The sequence below is a fragment of the Miniopterus schreibersii genome (assembly GCF_964146895.1).
Source record: "Miniopterus schreibersii genome assembly, chromosome: 16".
Taxonomy (NCBI): domain Eukaryota; kingdom Metazoa; phylum Chordata; class Mammalia; order Chiroptera; family Miniopteridae; genus Miniopterus; species Miniopterus schreibersii.
In genome coordinates, this window is record NC_138116.1 from 15,643,518 (window position 1) to 15,660,363 (window position 16,846).

General features: G+C 42.7%; 1 protein-coding gene across 3 annotated transcripts in view; it reads right to left on the bottom strand.

Annotated features, from left to right (window-relative positions):
* Positions 1-16,846, bottom strand: part of PCTP (phosphatidylcholine transfer protein) — a 182,576-nt gene that overhangs the window by 20,621 nt on the left and 145,109 nt on the right. For 2 of the 3 annotated variants that reach the window (XM_081161071.1, XM_081161072.1), the window contains 2 exons: positions 7,847-8,122; positions 94-279 (listed from right to left, as the gene is read on the bottom strand). The gene's annotated coding sequence lies outside the window, so the exon portion shown is untranslated. Of the gene's footprint in view, positions 1-93; positions 280-924; positions 1,073-7,846; positions 8,123-16,846 lie in introns of those variants that run through there. The other variant, XM_081161073.1, reaches the window with a different exon arrangement.

Below are 16,846 nucleotides of genomic sequence, written 5' to 3' on the forward strand. Positions count from 1 at the left end.
ATGTAAAAATAATAATTTATCTCAAGATTTGCAGAGAGGAATATGAAGGTGATACAAACAAAAGCACTCTGTAACATGAAAGTGAGCACTTACAGAATGCTTTGTCTCAGGCGGTATCTCCACCGGGCAGCCGACTTGACTTTCACCTGTTTGTATGGCCGTCCTTTCTACTCAACGTCTTCTGCTGAATGTCTTCTCCTGTTGAAATGCTGAAGGGCTTTATCTTGCTGGGACAATGGAGACCCAACAGGGTGACTTCACTGTCACTGGGCTCCAGAGCTTATAAAATAATAACCCGTAAGTCAGTTAATAATAGTTTAAGCCTGCAAAGTACTCATTAGGAACCGGCAGCTATGCTAAGTGTTTTCATTTAATCCTCACAGTACCACTCTGAAATCAGCTCCACTATAATTTCCAGATTTCACATGAAGAAACTGAAGTCTGGAGGAGAGGAGTGACTTATCCAAGGCCACGGTTCTGTTAGCATCTACAGTCTGCTTACTCAGGTCCCGGTCACCTCTTACTGATGTAGGACATTGAAGCAGTGAACATAGCTTCTAACCCAGTTATATCTGTAAAGGGTTTCACTCCTAAAAGATTTTATGAGCCATTGCAGCCATAAAAACTATAAAATTTAATACTGAAAACTGATGTAGGTATCACCTTTAGTTAGTTCTCTCATTTATTCATGTACTCATTTGTTTGATATTCATTAATCATTGATCAATACTTATTACAAGTGACTACATTAATAGATAAAAGAATGAATTAAAGGCAATGTCTGAATCATCCTTCAGCACGAGATATTAGGCTTTCTGGCCATCACAGCTATTATAAAGCACAAAGATGCGTCAGATGCAAATTCTCCTTCTGAGCTTTGCCATCTACATGAACATGGTTCATCAGAGAAATCATTTTACATACGTGCTACACATTCTCTTGTCGGCCACTTTTATAGATAAGAGAATCGAGGCACAAGGAGATGATACGTCGGATGATAACTTGGGTATGCAGTTAGTCAGTCCATGTTGTCACAGATCCATAAGGACCCGGGGTCCCTAGTGCCTTTCACCTGCTAATACAAATCAAGTAAGACATGCAAATCAGGTGCTAGGAAAGATGAGTTTATAATTTTGCCTGTGGGGCACCTGCTTGCTGTGAACTTGATTAAATGAAACTGACATTTAAGAAAACTGCGCCTGTTGGAATCCTGGAAGGGGTCAGAGAATAAAGTCATCATGCACCTTCCAGTAAGGAGATTCCAGAGCGAGCTGGAAGTATTGTATTACAAGTCCCTTCCGCTGCCCTGACTAATCGCCACGGGGATCCGAGTTCAGCTCCAGGGCGTTTCAGACCAAGGGGTTAGGGTTTCACTTGGGCTGTGCTCCCCAGACTGCAGACCTGCACTCTCGTATTAATCAGCATAAATACCAGTGCCTTTTTTTTTTTCCTGTACACCTGGAACCCTCTCGTCGAGTGGAGGTCTCAAGTTTGGATCCGAAGCCTGGCTGTCTTTGTCTGGGAATGTGGATGGTGCCTCTCATTATTTTAGTTGACTTAATTTAGATGAGCTCCAGCTGAGGAAAGGACTCACTCGGGTCCGTTTTACTCACCATCTCACTAGGGTTGTGTATCCATGAGGACAAATCACATTTGTTTGGAAGTTCGAAAACCTTACAAGGATACTCCCCTCTTTCCTTCAAACCCTGTATATAACTTGTCAACAGGTTTTGCTATTTCTATGGCCCACGTAGCTTGAATTTGTTTACTTCTTTCTATCTGCACTGGCCACCCTAGCCGAAGCCACCATCGCTGTTCCCCTGACTGCCCAGCAGCCTTCTGACTGGTTGGTCTCCCTGCTGGAGTCCATTCCCCACATGGACATACACAGAGAGCTGTATTAAAAATGTCAGATGCTGAATTGATCCTGTCCCCGCCTTACAAGAATAGTTGACAGGCTTCACATTGCATTAAATAACATTCACACTTCTCACCCTAGCCTACAGGGTCATGCCATCCTGCTGGCCCTTCCTGAATCTCCATTCCCGTCTTCTCCACCCTCCCCTCACTCACCAGGCTCCAGCCTGCTGCTCTTGGGTTTCTGGCTCATGCTAAGTGCTTGCTCTCCTCAGGAGCATGGCCCTCTTGTTTTCTCTGCCAAACTGCTCTCCCCACGCTCTTCATTCATTTTCGTCCTTCTGGTATCAGCCTGAATCTTTCTTCCAAGGACTCTCCTCCCCCAACCTCTTTTATTTGCTATCTCAGCCTTTGGTTTCTATTTCCTGAATAAAATTGATGGCCACTGGCAATTGGACCTGTGCCTCAGTGGGGGCAGGAGGAAAACAATAAAAAGTGAACTAATAAATTTGAGTTGCTTTCCAGCACTGATCTTGATCTGTAATTAGTTGAGCAGCTGTCTCCTCCATCAAAGCATAAGTTCAATAGCAAAGGCCTGTCCGTCCCTCTCACCTCGGCCTCCCCAGTAACAAGCTCACACTTGGCACATAAATATCTGTTGAGTGAATTAGTATCAGGATTCTGTTGATATTCATATATATGTATATATAGGTATATATACATGAATTCTATATATGAATATGTGTATATATACATGTACATATATATATATGAATATATATATAAATATATATACTGGTCACCACCATACTACATTGTTTTTGGTTAGTTTCATTAATTTTTAAGTTCTTCTCAGTCTTCTACATAGACAATCATATTGTCAGCGGAAATGACATAGATAAGTTCACCATAGCCTTTCCATGAGCTATACCAATGATTTTCCTTTCCAGCGTCATTATATGGGCTGGAACAGTAGTTTGCACTATGTCCGACGAGATGCCTCTGGCTCCATAATGCAGGTACAGCTCCAGCCTTCCCATCCTTGCCTCACAAACAAGAGGGAAGCTTCCCTTGGTTTTCTACATTGGGGCTCTGCGAAAGAGTTTATGAGGGGGTTCTACTGCTCACAATGAACTTGAAAATTACTGGGCTAGGACTTCTGGAACAATGATATCATAGCAGTCCTTGTCTTTTTTAAAACTACCACGTATTGACTGATTATATGAGTAGAGACTATGCTCAGTACTTAATAGTACATTTCTCACTACAAACTACAAGTTGTATGTCAATATTTCCCTTTAACAGATGGTTTAAAAAAAACTAAGTGACCCATCCATAGATACACAGAAAGTAAATATTACAAACAGGATTCAATTCCAGATCTTTCTAAGCCTAGCCATTTCTTATAACTACGAAGGTAAATAAGCCATATATGAGGAGGCTTTTATTTTATTTTGTTTTATTTTGTGTGTGTGTGTACTGTAATAACTTTTTCTTTTTTTTATTGTTTACAGTATTACAGAGGTCCCCCAATTCCCCCCCCCCTTTACCCTCTCATGAGGAGATTTTTAAATACTTATTTCCTTTAGTAATTGAAAAATAGACAAATTGTATTTTCAAAAAAATAGCCACAACAATATCTCTGATCCCACATAATCTGTTATGATGTGACTTTCACACTTGTCCCACCAAGAGGTAGAGTCTGTGTCCCTTCACCTTGAATCCTAGTGGGCCTCTGGGCCCTCAGCAGTAATGTTCTGTAACTTCCAAGGCCAGGTCATAGAAGTCAGTGCAGCTCCCCGTTTCTCTTGGAACTCTCGCTCAGAGCCCAGACACCATGACACAAGGAAGCCCAAGCAGCCTGCAAAGATCCCTGGGGACAGATCTGAGGGCCCTGGCCCACAGCCCTGGCTGCGCTCCCAGCCAGCAGTCGGTGCCACCCTGCCAGCCACGTGAGTCAACTTGAAGTCCTCTAGCCCACCCCAGCTGACACTGCAGGGGCGGGGGGGGGGGGGCTGGCCCCACTGAGCCTCGCCTAATGCAAATTCGGGAACAAAACAAATAATGGTCGCTGTTGGAAGCCACTAAGATTTAGGGTGGCTTGTTAAGCAGTACCAGATAACTAAAACAGAAGACATATATGGGCTATGCCTGTCTTACAAAAGAAGGGAAAGTAGAAATTTTAAAAAAGGGAGAGAAGAAATTCCTACTAATGGTTAGGTTTTTTAATATATATATCATATATGCTAGTATCAAGAACAAAACAATTATAACTGACTTCCCCTGTGTAAAGTAAAACAAATATATAGTGAGTTTATACTGCCTCTCACTAACCTCTGCTATTTCCTGGGTTGGCTTATGTTATTTTGGAATGAAAACCTGAATTAGTACCATTGTGGTTTACAATATATATGTCTTCTCGTTTGAGAACTGTATTTTTACATTTGCAACATGCTTTAAAAGGATGATTTCATTGCTCAATTTTAAAACGTATATGCTATGTCTTCAGTACCCTTCAATTCTTCCTTTTCATCCCTCTTCCAAGTTCTATAAACACTGAAGATGGGCACTTAGCTTCGGGGGGAATAACTTGACTTGCGTTCTCCCGAATGCATACTTGCTTTCTTTTAAAAGCCTCAATTTGTGCAGAAAGTTTGGTTTCCCTTTTATATTCCAGAATTTTGCCTGGACCTACCTAGACCTGCGTTTCATTTATTTTCGGTAAGTCTTTTTATGGCTTCAAACCCGGATATTTCTTTAGCTCAAAAGTGTTGTCTTCTGTTGCTTTTATTTGTGCTTCTTTCTCTTGGCCCCAGTTCCTGCTCTGCAGTTTCTACTTTGCATAGACTACACCCTTTGGACTCCTTCTTTCTTTCTTTCTTTTTTTAAACTCTCACCCAAGGATATGTTTTGTTTTGTTTTGTTTTAGAGAGGGAGGAAGAGAGAGAAACACAGAGAAACATCGATGTGAGAGAGAAACAGCAGTCGGTTGCCTCCTATATGCATCCCACCCGGGATGGAACCTGCAACCCAGGTATTTTCCCCAGGAATCAAACTCGCAACCTTTTTATGTGTATGGGACCACATTCCAACCAACTGAGCCACCCGGCCAGGGCTGGGCTCCTTACTTCTTAACCTTTTTCTCTCATTATTTTCAATTATTAATTATTTTCCTACGAGTCTTAAGAGAACTCTCCAGTTTATCTTTAGCTTCACTAATTGGGGTTTTTTTTTTTTTTTCCAGTATAAGCTAAGACACTTATTCCTTCACTAGGAGTTGAACAGGGCAAATGTAGCTCTAATTTTCACCCACTCTTTCCAGACTCAGACTTTTCCTTCTTCATGACTGTCAACTCTCATTCTGGAGATGAAATGTCTTCTTAAATGTTATTGAGGAAAAGATTTAAATCTTATTAAAACGCTTGCGCTTTGCTGATGATGGATGTATTTTCATGCCAGTTAGTAAGAAACAATAAGCAGCGCAGGAAATAGAAAGGGGCAGGAGAAATACTTGGCAATACAGTCCCTTGGGGGGTTATGAGCACTGGTGTATCATTTTTAGCCCCTGATATTAATGATGGACTATCATCAATGTTGGCTCTAACTTCTGACATATCTTCATGGAGAAAATGGGACATAAAAAGAAAATTAAAAAAAGAAAACAGCAATGGGAAAAGCTAAAAGCAGACTCAATGTGCACTTTATAAATACATGAAGACATTACGGGACATCGTTGCGATGGAACGCAGTGTAGCCTTTCTGATGGTCCAGTTACTGATGTGGAAAGATGTTTGCCATATATGGATAGTGCTAAAAGTCAGTTTGTAAAAATTATATAAAAACAGCATGATCCTATTTTTGTACGAAAATAACATTCATTGTATAGAGAGAAAATTGAAGATACAGGAAAATGTTGACCGTTCTATTGAAAGTAAACATTTGATTTTTTCTACTTATTTTATTATCTATCTATAATACCTAATCTTTACATTATTACACCAGGTTTCCCTGGTGTCATTTAAAAGGAAAAAGGAGCCTGGCTGGTGTGGCTAGTCCCATGCACCAAGAGGTCACGGGTTCGATTTCTAGTCAGGTCACAGGCCCAGGTTTCAGGCTCAAAACCAGTGGGGGCCGTGCAGGAGGCAGCTGATAGACGTTTCTCTCTCACTGATGTTTCTTTCTCTCCATCTCCCTTCCTCTTTCTCTAAAATCAATAAAAACCTATTTTTTTTTTAACAAAGGAAAAAGAGAGTACCATGATTCTTTAAAGCAGTTATTTTCGTGTTATAACTGTCAGTCACAGACGGTAAAATTGTGACCTTTCTGTTCAAAACAGTTAAATTTGCCAATTTAATACAGATTTGCAGTCGGTAGAGGGCGCAGAGGAGCGAAAGAAGGAAGTGAAGTGGAAAGGCCCGTGTGTAGCTGGGTTGAAAGGTTTCATAACATAAAAGCTATTCGATTTCCTTTTCACTCATTTTTCCAAGAAAACTTTCAAAAGATCACAGGAGCATAATTGCAGTTTGACAGTCACTTACACTGTAAAACATTTGGCATTATGTTATGGGAAGTGTCAGAATATACACTTTTACTGGGTAAAGGATATTAAAAATAATTGAGTGACTATTTTTTTTTTTTTTTTTGGCCAGGCACTGGCATATACTTTATAAACTACAGTAGCTTATGTTCAATATATTTTGATAAGTTTCATCAGACATTGTAGACAGATTAATAGTCTTGATAAGGCTTCGACTAAAGAAAAATCCACAAGAGTTTAGAGATCCTGACAAAAATCTCACAGCTACAGACCACTTTCTGGTTTGTTAAATGCTTTCAAATTAATTGTTTCATTTTATACAACATCCGGTGAAATAGATCCTTCTTTTAAGAATGAAAGCACAAACAGACTAAGTGGTGTAGGGAGCGTGGCAAAGCCCGAGATTCTCTCGCCCAGGCCTGTGTGTCTGAGCTTTCCGACCTCCCTATGCTGTCTCTCTAATAATCCAGACATCTTCAGGCGTAAGAAATACCTTGGCCCCTAGAGAGCCACATGATATGAGCAACAGTTAATACCAATACAAATCAAAGAATTTGGGTTCTCCTTTTTTTTTTTTTTTTTAAATAGGATTTGACATCATAATTTACACCTCTGGTTCCTGGATTAAATAACCTAAATTTGGTGGTTTCCAAATATCAATTTGGAGACATGCACTCAAATACGAAAAATAAACACGGGCTGAGATTTTATATCCTGTTTTTTTGTTTTTATCCGAAAGAATTCTCTCTTTTAAGAAAACACCATGGTGGTGGATGATGGTGGGCTTCCTTTTTCTAAAGCACTTGTTCAGCAAAACAAAAGTTTGGAATCCTATGTCAATCTCCCCGACCCATTTTAGTTTCTTTCTGATCTGAGTCCCCAAGGAAACACTGGTTTCGATCAACCCTAGTCTCTCTGGCTGCAGCAGACTCCAAAAAGCTTCTCAGCCAAGCCTTCAGTGAGCTCTTCAGGTAAACTAATAAACAGGTGCATCCACATTTCAAGTTCTCCAAAATTCTCAAATAGAAAAATTTTAATGGCTAATGGGCAGTGAAAATTTTCCCAAAAGGCAGTCTTTTCCCAAACAAATCTTGGTAATCTGCCTAAGAAGTTTTTAAAATAAATTGTAAGAAAGAACATTTTTGGAATAGAGTTATTTTCAATTTACATGGGGGGAAAATGGTCTCTTGGGGGTAAAAAAAAAAATACTGTTCATCACTCTAAACCATGAGCTACTGTTAAAATAGATACACAGAACACACTATTTTAAAACATCTACCACCTTTCCGTATTGAAAAGAAATTATTTTTTAAGCTTCAAGAGAAGAGTAAGAAGTATAAAAAAAAGTTGAAAGTAAAGATGAACTCTGATGCATTAAAAAGAACAGAAGGATTCAGATTGGCTATTTGAGATGGTTAATAATCGCAAAGAAAATGGTACTGAGTCACTTACCCTGTTCAGCCTTCAGTGTTCTGGAGTTTAAAATGAAAGAGCTCGACTAGATGGTTTCCAGGTCCTATTGCAGCCCTAAAAGAATATGTGCTTAGGACTTTTGGACTCGTTTGTGTAGAAGTGTACAATACGGGAGTGCTTGTGCAGCTGATGTGCTCGGGGCACGCAACGGTTAACAGGAAAGCCTGGCAGCTGCGGCTGGAGGGGAGCGATGGCAGTACAGGGACCCCACAGTCCACTTCCATCCAACAAGGGTCCTTCTCAGCTGGGCTCGGCCTGGAAAAAGGAGGGAGAGAGGCACGTGAGCCAGCCCACCACGGCGCTGGGAGCACACAGGCACCCGCGAGGGGACACCCAGGCTGCAGAAGGAAGTCATAAAGTAGGGTGGGGGGGGGAGAGAGGGACTTTTTGAAGGTAATAAATAACTGGAGAGGGATGCCATAGGATATACTAGAGGGGGGGAAATTTACAAGAAGTTTACACTGTGAATTCTGAGCCCTTGCTGATGCAAAACCTGCTAATTTCCTATCGTTGATATTAAAAGTCAGGAAATAAGGAAGCAGCCATCCCAGCACAGAGCAGAAAAGGGTCTAAAGAAAGGAACTGGCAGGCCCTTGAGGACACAGAATGTCAGACAGGCCCGGAGCTGAGCCGGCTCCCCGAGGCCTGAGCCCTCCCGGGGCCCGCGGAGGCATGGCCGAGACAGGGAGGAGAGCACCTGTCCTTTCTGCGGTCCTAGGTGTTGTACGGCCTCATGCTTAAGGTAACTCTTTAGTAATTGTGTGGGTCTCACTCCAAATTGCAGGTTTAATCATTTCAACAAGGTGGGGTTTTTTTTTTGTATTTATCATGTTTTGCATTAAAGAAATCTTCCAGATTGTTACAGAAGGTTGTATGTTGTTTGCGGACACCTGAACTTTCATTGCCACCCAGACGTCGTGCCCAGAGGATGCAAACACGACAGCAGCCTCCCTTAGGACATGCCTTACCCACGCTCCTTTCTGCACCGTGTGCTTTTCCATACACCCTCTCATTCCATCCACATGACAACCCGAAGGGGCGAGGCTGCTGTTATTATTCCCGTTTTCCAAATGAGGGAAACTGAGGTAAGGAGATGCTCGCTGATTTGTCCAGTCACAACATTTCAAGCAGCAGAGACAACCAAGATAAGCTTAAAATCTAGGTCTTCTGACATCAGATTCTCAATCAAGTTTTGCTAAAATAAAAATTAAAAAGTGTATTATATGCGTACTATGCAGCAGGTGCTATGCTTTGGCACAGGAGAAAATGGGATTCATTCTGTGTGGCCCTAGCCTTGAGAGGCTCTCAGAGTCTTAGAGGAGGCAGACAAGCAAACAGCTGCTTTCTACATTATGTGTTGAGGGCTATGATAGATGCACAGAGCAGTGGTCTCAACCAGGTACAATTTTGCACCCCAGGGAAATATTTGGAAACATCTGAAGACATTTTTTGGTTCTCACAAGTGAGGGGTTGCTACCGGCATCTTGTGGGTAGAGGCCAGGAATGCTGCTAAACATCCTTCAATAACAGGCCCGCCCCCCACATCAGAGAAGCTTCCACATACAATGGAATATTAGTCAGCCATAGAAAAGGAAATTCTGCCATTTGCAACAACATGGATGGACCTTGAAGGCATCATGCTAGGTGAAATAAGTCGGACAGAGAAACACAAAGACCATAGATCTCACTTATAGGTTGAATCTAAAAACAAAGAAACAAACAAACGAAAAACCCACAAGTCATAGATACAGGGAACAGGCTGGCAGTTGCCAAAGGCAGGGGGTGGGGGTGGGTAACATGGGTGAAGGGGAACAAAAGGTACAAACTTCCAGTTATAAAATAAGTAAGTCCTGGGGATAAAATGCACAGCATGGTAACTAAAGCTAATAATACTTTACTGTCTATTTGAAAGTTGCTATGAGAGTAGATCTTAAACGTTCTCATCATAAGGAAAAAGTTTTGTAATTATACAGGGTGTCCTCAAAAAAAATGTATACATGCTTTAACAGCTGATTCTGTTACATTTGGAAAATGAAATGTATTTTAATAAACACTGCCTTTATAATTATTCAAAGTGTGTACGCATTTTGGGGGGATACCCTGTATGTGGTGACAGATACTCGCTAAACTTATTGTGATGTTAGCTTCACAATATACACACATATCAAATAATTGTGTTGTGCACTTGAAATTAATATAATGTTATTTGCCAGTTATATCTCAATAAAATATATCATCCAGTCCAAAATGTTCAAAGTGCCCAGGTTGAGAAAGCCTGGCATAGAGCAGTATGGGGACATAGCAGAAAGGGACTCGGGTCTGTCTGGTCTAAGGATGGAGGACTTGTCGGGGACGCAGCGATGCCTGAGGTAGTCAGGAAAGATGAGCAGCTGTCGTCTTGATTCTCCGAGAACACTGGCCAGCAAGACGTGAGGAACATCGACGTATTGCATTTGTAATTTGATTAAACCTGGGACTGAGGCTGGAGAGGAAGGGAGAGGCCAGCTCACGGGGGCCCTTGTGTGTAAGGCTCAGGTTCCAGACCTTCCATGAAGGGGAACTATTAATGGTTTTTAAAATATGTTTTTATTTATTTGAGAGACAGAGGAAGGGAGAGAGAGAGAAACGTCAATGCGAGAGAGACATTGGTTGGCTGCCTCCTGCAGGCCCCCTACTGGGGATGAAGCAGGAACCCCCGGGCCAGTGCCCTGACCTGGAATCCAACCGCGACCTCTCTCTCGGTGCATGGGAGAGGCTCAGGCCGGGGCGCACCGGTGGCTTTAACCAGCAGAGTGGTATAATTAGGCCTGGGTACTCGATGGCCTGCTAGATTAGTGTGGAGCAGATGTCAAACTTTATTTGAGATGCAGAGAAAAAAGTGCAGGTTCCTGACCTTTCAACACACACACACACACACACACAGAGTCAATGCACTAATGCAGTAGATCTGGGGTGGAGCCCAGAAACCTGTATTTTTGACAAGTTCCCTGTGCAGTTCTGACCCAGGTGGCCGAAACCTTCGCTGCTGTACAGCATTTATTTGACAGTGGTAAGACTGTAATCCCACCATAAAAAGCACAAGAAGGAATTCTGGAAAGAGAGGGATATATAGACTTAGCCCTTTCTCTGCTCTAACCCATCCTGTGAGGACCTGAACTGGCTGCTTATAAAGGAATCTGCCGCCTTAACGTAAGTCACACAGCTGCAGGGCTGCTCCTTTGTGGCTCGGCGGCCTGGGAGGGGAGAAGCCCCAGAGGAAATGCGAGTGCTCCGTGGGACAGGAGCACACCCTCCTGGCGGCCTCCGGGGAGCCCCACGGCTTCTGCAAAACCTGTCGAAATTCTCTGTCTCAAAGCCCTGTTGGTACAGCGGCCGCTGCTTCCTGTTCCCAGGGAGCTCCCCCTTGGGCTTTCCCATCAGTCTTCCCTAGAGTTGGCTGCTCCTGCGTCCTGTCACATAAAACTGTGAACTGAGGTCTCCGACTTGCGTCACGTCGCATCAGTCGCAGCGGAGTAAGGCTCCGCAGGTGGGAATTCTGGCCCCCGCTGCTTGACTTCCAAATTCCAGTTGCTGTTTATGAAAACGCTGGATCTCCTTGGACACCCCACGCCCTCGGCGCCCTGACCGTGGGCCCGCAGGAGTGGAATCGGTGCGCCAACACTGCAAAGCTTGGATTTCTGGAGGGCGCTGCAGAAACCCTGAGCCCCGCAGTCTGTCCCCCAGCCAGATGCCTGGGACCCCCTCACAGGGAAAGAGACGAGTGTCCACAGCAGAGGTCAATGACCCTGCTCACGGATGCTGGGCCCGGGAATATTATTTTAAAAAAGAGACTTCCTACAGCTGCCCTGGTCACTTGGATGGTAGCGTTCACTATTGCCCCAAGTTGTCTTGTCTACGTTCTCTGATATTACCAGCTCGAATAGGATTTTTAAAAATAGAGTAAAAGGAAAGGACCCTGAGAACTGACAGATGGGACTCGGAGAGGTCGGAAAGGCCACCAAGAGGAAAGGAGATTGAAACCCAAGTTTCCTGACTTCCAGTTCATGGCTGTTTTGATTGCACAACGAGAGCAGGGAGTCAGAAATGTTCATTTTGTGGTGGAAGCGATCCAAAACCTTACCCTGTGACCCTAGAGAAAAAGACCAAGTCCTGTCAATGCTGTCAAGAAAATTTTCCAGGCTAAGTTTAACTTAGAAAATAAAAAGCATGAAATAAGGCCAGGGAGAGAGGTTCCCCTGAGACTACAGAGCCCATCAAATTGGAAGCCGTCCACCGCTATCGATGGCAGATTTACTGACCAGGTGCAAGTGGCCAGGTGGCATTCAGAGTGGCCCTGATGCCCCTCAGTGTGGCCGAGGGAAGAAACGTTGTGTTCTCTTTCTGTGGCCACTGCACTTGGGATCCTTTTAGCAAGTTTTACAATTGCTTTTACAAAGACAGTAATTCCTGGTTCCTACATAGTTTATCTAAGTAAATAATGAGACATCATCATCTTGTGAGCAAGACTTGAAAATTTTTTTCTAAACAAAGCAAGAGATTTGTTCTCTGCATTGACACGATCAGCGTAAGTTCATAAGGTAAATAGTTCTATTTTGAGCTCAGTTTGGCTGGGCAAATGGTCCCATTGCCCACTACCCACCCACGTTGTGGACATCAAAGACTTTTTATGTAGATAAAAATGCTTCCATTTTTTCAAGCTGGTCCTATTCTTAATCAGTGGACCACCACAGAGATTCTGGGGAAGGGAGGTTGCATATTTTTTCTGGCAAAACAATCATTTCAAAACCTAAGTGTTTATTTTCAGTGGAGTAGAAACTCCTTATGAGTAACAGAAAGTGTGCACATAATCTGAACACAGAAACAATATTGCATAAGGATTAGGCGGGTAAACTCTGGAGTCAAACAGGCTTTAGTACTTTTCCAAATGGTGACTTTCTAAGGCAGGTCCCTTAATCTCTTTATTTGTATATTGAGACTGTCTGGTACCTACCTCTTCCATTATTTGTGAGTATTAAGTAAAATAATAAATCTATAGAAAGTATATAGCATACAGTCAATACTCAATATTTAGGTTTACTAGTTAGGTGGATCCTGTGGCTAGAGCTACATGGTGTCTATCCACTATCCAAAGAACTCCGACAAAATGAAATAATTGAATGTTTAATAAAATTGAATAATTAATGTACTTAGCACTAAATATCTGAATGCTTTGAAGTAATCCACTTGAATAATGACCTGAGTTTTCAAGTTTATATCTGACTTCAGTGTAGTGTCATTTTTTATTTATTTGTTCTTTTATTTGCCAAAGACTTTCTATAAACATACACACAATTGCTGATATTTTCCTCCAGGAACTTATGGGGGACTTTCCAGTCAACATGATCTTGGTAAACCCAATAGGAAGATTTGTGTACATTCCGTGAGGCCCAAAGCATGACATTTCTAGGGAAGTCCACAGTGAGCTTGGATTGCTTTATTTAAAACAAGCATTAACTCATGGGGCAATATAAAATTAGTTATTGGCAAGACAAAGGCTATTTTTCCACGTGTAAAGTGGGGAAACTGGAACTTTCTAGAGTAGTACCTTGGAGTGGTGATTCACGGGAGAAGAAAGCATTTTCATTTCCACTCTAGGCACTGCATAGAAAGAATTGCATAGCTACGTTCTTGTTTCCAAGGAGTTTAAAGCTGCACTTTAAAATTGAATCAATACATTCTTTGCATAGAGTCAGTACAATTAAAGGTTCAAACTGGAATGCTTAAACTATGTACGTTCTTGTCTACGCAAAAAGTGAGCTATCTCAGGCATGCATGTCTATTGCATATGTGTCTGCAATGGTATATACATATATGTATATATACACACACACGTATATAGAATGAAGTGAACTATAAATTCATTCCTAACTTTAGCGGGAGATCCATCTGCGAGCCTTTGACAGCATTACTTGGCAATTCCGACAGTGCTTCACGAATCAGCAGTTGGGCGCTAAGACGACTCTCTCTAGCATTTTGCCTCTTTGCTGGAGAAGCGGATACCCAGCTACCAAAACCAAGCGCATAACCGCCACCCACACCTGCTCCTTGCCCTGGCCTTCTACTTCTGCCCACAGCATCGCTAAGTTATTCATCACTTAGGCTCTGAAACCTGACAAAGCCTTCTTCCTTGGTCACCTCCCCCCCCTCCCCCCGTGACATTCATTGCCAACTTTTCCCAATTCTCCCCTTGCAGTGACTTCCAACCTGCACGCGTGACCCAGTATCAGGCCCAGCACCTCTCACCTGGACAAAGGTTTCCTAACTGATGGTCGTCCCAATTGTATTTTCTGCCTTCCCCATTTGATGTTCCCCAGTGCACCTCAACACTCTAATGCTGGGCCACTTTTGATAATGCACAGAGCTGACTATGTCATCTTGCTCAAAAACTTCATCGGTTTCCAAATAAATTCCAAACTCGATGTACAGGCAAACACCTCACCGTAAACCATTTCCAGTCTTATTTTGACTGCTCTGCCTGCCCTTTGAGATCTAAAATTCAGCCCCGTAGGCTACTCAAAGCTCTGTGCCAGAAGACTGGCACTTTTCTGAGCTCTGTTTATATATAGGCTGTCCCTTCACCTAGAATCACCTTTCTTTCCTGCTCCTACTGTCGAATGCTGGTCTGCCACGAAGCTTTCCTTCCCACCTAGACCAGAACTGACTTCACCATCCCCGGGCCTCCTGTAACAGTTTGTTATTCCCTCTAGCAAAAAAGATTTCCACTTTGGTGGCCCTGTGGTTTTCCTGTCCTGTACTGTAAGCTCCCTGAGAACAGAGATCTTGCTTGTTTATTGGCTTGAACAAGTTTCTGCCACCTGGAAGGAGTACAATAAATATCAGTGGAACCGAAATGCCCCTGGAAGCTGAGGAATGGCCTGGGTGACTTCTGAAATGTCCCTACTGCCACGGTACCGCCCACAGACTCCATTGGTGCCTGGCCTGTGTCTCGGTCCTACCCAAATCCGCTTAGTAACGCAGCCCTACTTCAATATCCAGATGTCGGTGAGGCAACATCAGGGTTCATCATCCTAGAAGCAAAAGGTACCCCCTTTTCAGAGCACTTTTCCAAAAGTAAACCTAGTGAGAATATGTCATCCTCAACCCAAGAAAATGGGACTGAGGCTAAAGTTAGGATATTCCTAATAACACTTAATCTAATAAAAAATAAGAAGCAGCAGCAGAGTCCCCCTAGTACAACACAGAAGAGGCACCTGGACTTGAACCCTGGCTTTGCCTCTTTTCCTAGTTGTGGATTCCAGGCAAGTACTTAACCCTGCTGAGTTTTAGTTTCTTCATAAATAAAATTAAAATACAAATATTTGAGATAGGCCTGTATTACAGGGGCTGCATATTAGATGTTTGATCTGCGTTACACGGCTCCTTCTCTCTTCAAACTGAGCACATCAGCTGGGTCAACTCAGAAGGAAGGAAGGAGTCTGGGCCCTGGAGTTAAACCTAGGAATGGTGACATCATTTCACCTCCATTCTTTCTCCAAAAAAATGGACATAGCAAAAACTACTTGTGAAAATATACTGGATGTTCCTCTTACTCAAGCATAGAGTTTAAAATCTATGGTTTCAACTGCGTTTTTTATTATTTGGAGGCGGGCCAGCCCTGCTACACTCATCCTGTGTGAGTCATTGAAGACCAGAACTATACAACTGGGAGATCAGGTCAGAAGGTATATTCTGATCCAGGAGTATGCAACAAAGGAAAGCTAACTGACTTTTGCAGGATGTCATAGATTATTAGTGTTTTAGAAAAATGTGTATGTTGCAGGGTGGTTTCAAATCCCCAGCACCAAATTGATGATGAGACCTAGAAATGATGTGCTGATTAGGGGTGGACTGAGGTCACAAAATGGTCACATCATTTTATGGACAGGACAAGTGACATTGTAATCAGAGGCTAATTGCTTCTGTAGAAAGGCATACTATCAGGTGTCAAGAGTGGCAAAGGGGTGAGGTCATGGTTGTCCCTTCTCTTCCTTTCCCCGGAAAAGGCAAGTGTGGTGGGCATCCTACAGGCCCCTGAATACGTGACTCATAGCCCACTGGGAGAGGCTGACCCAAGTGCCATGCCCTTGTCTTCTGAGAGTGTCAGCCCAATTAGCTATAACTCTTTACCTTTCATCTTCCTCATCTTAGGCCTCCAAAAAATAATGTACCTAAATATAAAGGATTATGCAAGATACCTGGGGATGTATCAGGAGTGTAGCATTGTCAGCATATATTCAGATTTTGAAACAAGAAAACCAATTTTTCTCATCTGAGGCCAGAATGATAGTTCTTGTTGAAGTGAGAGATGATTTATTCAGGCCCCACTAAGGTCCCACTGTGTCCTTTGATTTCAATGACTGTGTTTTGTTTTGCTTTGTTTTTTATGTTTATGTGACCTTTCATAGTGACTCAGAACAAGATGTCAGAGAATGGTGACCAGGATGTGCACGTAAAAGATGTATGCTTTTCTTTCTATAGCCACATAAATTTTATGAGTTTCTGGTGCCTGGAAATTGACCAGAAAATAGTAAAATATATTTTACATCTAAGGTATACCCATTGTTCCTCTTGGTACTATCACATCTCTCTTTAACATCCCAGATCTCAAAGAAAAGTGCCTTGGGGTGGGGTGGGGAGAAGCAATAATAACACACCTCTTACCCAAAACGAACACACAAGCACAGATCACTTTCCCAAATGTCCATGATTTCAGAACATAAACGCAGACACTGGAACGGAGAAAACTGGCCAGCTTCCTGCACCTCGCTGAATCTAACTGGACTGGGTGATGGCCCAGATCAAAGGCGCTCAGAGACTGAGCAGGGGGCTGGGAGGAACTGGCATCTTCAGGGCTGCTGGCCATTGGCCAACTCAACCACACCAAGCAAAAGCAAACTGAAAGTAAATATGAGCAAGTAATCGAATGCACATGGCATCGCT